The following is a 5,637-nucleotide window of genomic DNA, read 5'->3' as shown; positions in this document are numbered from 1 at the left end:
CCTCGCTGCTGCCGCCTCCGCCTCGGAGCCGGGCGGGGGGGGGAGAGACCGGCCTCACCGCCGCCGTTGCCTTGGGGAGATCGGAGGAGACGGAGCTCTTCTCCCCCCCCGCGAGTATCGCGGGTCCCCTTACTTGTATATATATATTTGGAAACATTTCCCTCAGCAGCCTCTATATCTTGAATCCTCATATATTCCCTGCCTGTTTATTAAAATCTTTATTCTGTTTTTGAACATTATTTTTGCCTCCCATGCCATTTCATGAGGGTATTTTAAAACAAGACAGCTCCTGTATTCCCTCTAGTTCCTGTGCTGGGTCATCAGCCCAAACTAATATCTGTGACAGGGTGGAACAGTAAAAGTGTATAAAATAAAGTAGAAATACAGGCTACTGAAAGGCAGCTCAGTCACTGAAAGAAATAAAAATATTTTTGGCAGGAAAATCTGCCTGAGAGTGTGGAAGCTTTAGGGGGTCTGTCATACAAGACATACAATCTTGCTGCCCCATTGCCCAAGTATAGCTCTTGGGTCTGTGGTTGCATCCATACACATTTCAGAAAGTGGCTTGCTGTGCCAGAATGGTCAAGGGCATGAATATCCCGTACTTCTACAGACTAGATCTGTTTCAGTAGCCAATGCTTGGAAATAACAACATTGCCCAGGTGGGACCAGAACTAACTGTGCTCAGAGAATTTCAGTAGCTGCCTATCCATTAGTGGGCACAGTTCACAGTGCTGGTTCTTACTTTTGAAGTAATAATGTAGGGTATCCGAAGGGTACCCCATGCTGTCTGGATCACCAATTAAAATCCTCATCTGAAGCACTACTCCTGGTATCCCTGCCTATGGAAATGAAGTGGCCAGTGGTAGGGTCTCACTGGTGGAATGCCTTCCCCCTGGAACCTCACCTGGTTCCTGCATTACTGGTTTTTAGGCACTAGGACAAAACGTTGTTGTACACCTAGGTTTTTAGCGAAACCTTATCACCTTTCACTGTTCTCTCTCTGCATTTATATCTGTTTTTGTGCTGATTTTATATTACAGGTTTTACTGTTGCTGTTTTTAAAATACTGATGGCAGCTATTTTAGCTTGTTTAGATTATTATTTTAGTTGTTATATTGTAATTTTAAACTGTATTTTATTTTATCTTATTAGCCATCTCAGGTAGATTCTGGAAGGTGTAGGATATACATCTTTTAAATGGTGGTGGTGGTAAGGGCTGTCAAGTCACAAATGACTTATGATGACCCCGTAGGTTTTCAAGGCTAGAGATACTCAGTGGTGGTTTGCCATTGCATGCCTCCGCATCACGACCCTGGTATTCCTTGGAGGTCTCCCATCTGTTTACTATTCAGGGCCAACTCTGCTTAGCTTCCAGTATCTGACAAGATCAGGCTAGCCTGGGCTATCCAGGTCAGGGCCATCTTTTAAATAGATAAATAAAATGTAACCATGTGAGGGCACACTTCATAGGAAATATTTCTCACTTGAAACTGAGAGCCAAAATAGATGTGTGGCATCAGGAAATCTGTGAATGGATTTCCTGCATTTCTCCAGGCTTAATAACAGTCACAAAGGGAGACCCCTCCTACTTTCTGTGACTCAGTAACCTTATACAACTGAGTGGTAAAAAAATATGGTTCTTCTGCCTCTGAACTCTCTGGGCCTTGATACAGAGAATATGGGATACACTTAGTCAAAAATATGAAAAAGTATTCTGACAAAAGAAAAGGACTGGGCTGACATTCTTCTTCTGGGGTATTTTCATTTTTTTTAAACTAATGAACATTTTTTATTCAAATTTCTAGGCCTATATTCCTACTTTCTCTGAGAGGTCATGGAAATAGCCACTGTGGTAGAACACTTCTAACCCAATGGAAAAACCAAAACAAAGGAAAACAATTTTGTGTGTACACAGAAGTGCAGGAAAAGCCTTTATGTCCCAGAAGAAGAAGCTGTAGACTTGCAAACCAGAACAAATGGCTTATCTCTTGCAAATCCTCTGGGTATTCTTGTAATTCTCCCTACCCCTATGAAAAGTACGCAGACGGAGAGTGATTTCAGCAAAGCGTACTTTATTCGATCAGGAACAAGACGACTTTGGCCGGCTCGCAGGCCGGCTTATATTCCCCGAGAAACCGCCACCCAAAACACACCCCCTTCCCAATAGGTTATTTACAGTGGCCAAGAGTCCCATAGGTTCTCGGCCGGGAACCTAGCCCCCTGATTGGAGCAGGCTAGGATCTGCATAGTCCATTGTCTCTTGGAGCAAAGCTCAACGTTTGTGCCTGACTGCGTGGAGCCCAAGCCCGCCACATGGTCTGGACTGGATACATTACACCCTACCAGTAGCAAGGAGCACTTCTAAAAGAAAATTCAAGCATACTACAAAGTCCTCCAGAAGCTTTCAATCATCATATCCTGAATTGCTTTAGCCAGAGGCTAGTTCTGTAGAAACTGCAATAGCTGCTTGTTCCAGTCAAAGTAGGTTTGGAAAGAGAAGAAATTTGACACCAACAATACTCCTCAAAATCTGTAGAGAGAAAGGTTTTACAATTACAAAATAGCCCTCACTCTTTTAGTCAACATTGTGTAGGGCTTTCATAAACTTTGGTGGAACCATGGGCAATAATAGACACCTAAAAGCTTGGCATAACATCATGCTTTGTTATCTCTGTCAGCTACAAGTGACAGGTTGCTGCTGAAAGTAGTTCTGTTCCTCATTGGACTGGACCCTTTTCAGTATGGAGAAGAAGAGGAGGAGGAGGAGGAGGAGGAGGAGTTTTCTGTACCCGTTTCAGTATGGAGAAGAGGAGGAGGAGGAGGAGGAGGAGGAGGAGGAGGAGATTGGATTTATACCTTGCCCTTCACTCAGAGTCTCAGAGTGGCTTACAAACTCCTTTCCCTTCCCCTCCCCACAACAGACACCCTGTGAGGTAGGTGGGGCTGAGAGAGCTCTGACAGAAACTGCTCTTTTCACCTCTGATGGAACTATGGCTTGCCCAAGGTCATCCAGCAGCTGCAAGTGGAGGAGTGGGGAATCAAACCCGGTTCTCCCAGATTAGAGTCCACGGACTCAACCTCAACACCAAATTGCATTTGTTTTTACAATATCCTCATTACTAATTATTAATATATTTTTGTAGATCAGAAAGTGAGTCAGAAAATTGCCCAAGGGTACCTGATATATTCACTGCTGATTACTTAGCTTGCCTTATTCTGAGCTGTGCTCACCAGGCTCAGCACTAGGAGTTATTTGCAATGGGGGTGGGGGACATTTCTTGGATCAGCAGTGCAATTCTAAACACAGATAAAACCTTCTAAATCAATTGAAGTCAATGGGGTTAGAAATATTTAACTCTCTTTAGGATTGCACTGCAGGTAAACTAAACATAAACCCAAGGGTGCCTCTGAATCCATACAGAGCTCCTTTCCTCACTGCTGAGCATCAGCAGAAGACTTTGCCCATTCATACACCTCTGGGACTGTGGAGCAGGAATTCAGGATCAGAGGGAGTGACTTCAGCTCTGGAACCTTTTGTTTTAGAAAACAAGCATTTCAGTACAGGATTCGGTGCAACAAACTGCAACGCTGCTAGTTTCTAAGACATCAACCTCAGAGAGTAAAAGGTATAGAATCCCTTTTTCATCTACCTTTTAATAGTTTTCCACACATCCCATAGAAAAAGGTGATGGACTAAAGTTGGAGAAGTCTGAACTATACTATTTCAAATGTCAGGAAGGACCAATCATCTTTTTGACTGCTCCCCATGTAAAAAGTTCCATGTATGTAGTAACATCAGAAAGACAGCAATGCAAAACCTTTCTCTGATACACCATTTTACTACATGGTTTGAAGGGATACAGCTCAGAAGAACCCTTAGATTCTACCTGTGCAGTGTTAGTTCACCACTGGCACTGTATGGCCACACCTCATTTAAGTGAAAAACCAGCCACACAGAATGCCAGTGCTGTACATTTTTCTTAGACATGTCACATTTCAACTGAACTTGTTGAATGGCTGAAAGAGATTTAGAGCATCTTGAACAGTTCCTTCATAAAGGAACAATAAAATTAAGCCCCGAACTATGTAAGAAAGGTTTTCTAGTGACATCTTGCTTGTGAGCAACATGTCTGGGGAAAGAAAAAGATGTAAATTGCTTCACTAGAGCTATCAAATGAGGTTCTGATGCAGAAAGCATAAATTGTCCTGAGATTTGACCTTGGATTGACAGCACTTATTTAGGTTATTTATGAAAAACTACTGCATATGTTTGAGAATGCTGCAAGAGCCATATAATACAAGACCTGCAAACTGAGGAGATCATTTTCTTGTCAGTGAAGTTCTGACCTACTGAAACACCACCTTAAGGGGGGGGGGAGACAAAAAACCTCCTCTCCTTTTCAAGGGCGTAGACTTTCCAATTTCCCGGGGGGGGGGCTGGGGCTGGGGCAGAGGCATTGCTAAGTCATTAAAAGAACTGAGACCCAATGACATCATAGGGAGGAGCTAGTGATATCACAGGCATGGTTACTATCTATGGAGGTAGACCCATGTGGGATTTAGGGATGGGCTCCCCAGAAATTTAGGGAGGCCTGGGAACCGCCCTAGCAATGTCCCTGGGCTGGGCTAACCCCAGGAACAGTTGCCTTCTTAGCACACTGCTTAGAAACTTAGAAAGGCCCCCCCTCACACCCCACACTTTAATAAGAACATAATATCAGGCCATACCACATTGCAATAAATCCCCTAAAACTTTATACAGAAATACTGAGCTTCCCTACCATTTGCCACAACTAGCCCACCACACAAGAAGAAGAAGAAGAGATTGGATTTATACCCCACCCTTCACTACCCAAGGGAGTCTCAGAGCGGCTTACAAACTCCTTTCCCTTCCCCTCCCCACAACAGACACCCTGTGAGGTAGGTGGGCCTGAGAGAATTCTGACAGAAACTGCTCTTTTTCAAGAACAGCTGTGCCAGAGCTTGTGACTGACCCAAGGTCACATCAGCAGGTGCAAGTGGAGGAGTGGGGAACCAAACCCGGTTCTCCCAGATTAGAGTCCCCACACTTAACCACTACACCAAACCACGACACAACCAGGATCAAGACTCCTAAGTGGACCAACAGACAGGCATACACTTGTTTGAGAAACTGAGTATTACATTACAACACCTCTGGAACATTACAGATCAGTAGAGGCAGCCACTGTTCCCTCTAAGCTGAGTTAGTGTGAGCTAGCTCACGGTTTTTTAGCCGCCAGCTCACAAATTTTTGTCTTAGCTCAGGAAGAATGGCTCCAGAGCAAATGAATTTATGCAGTAGCCAAATTGCTCACTCACAACTTCAGTGCCAGTAGCTCACAAAGTGGAATTTTTGCTCACAAGACTCCACAGCTTAGAGGGAACATTGGAGGCAGCACTCTGCACAGTGGTCAGAGTTGCAGATTGATGTGGGGAGACCCAGGTTTGTATTCTCACTCTGCTGGCTGAGTGACCCTGGGCCAAATCTCCCCTTCTCTACCTAACCTACCCCACAGGGTTGTTGTGAGGATGAAATGGAGACTCATGGGCAGGGTCCCCAGCTTCCCTGGCAGGAACACTATGTTAAGAAATCTCTCACAATTATGCAGCCAT

This window comes from Gekko japonicus, unplaced genomic scaffold (assembly GCF_001447785.1).
Source record: "Gekko japonicus isolate JY-2015 unplaced genomic scaffold, Gekko_japonicus_V1.1 scaffold692, whole genome shotgun sequence".
Classification (NCBI taxonomy): Eukaryota; Metazoa; Chordata; class Lepidosauria; order Squamata; family Gekkonidae; genus Gekko; species Gekko japonicus.
This window is presented reverse-complemented; position numbering follows the sequence as displayed.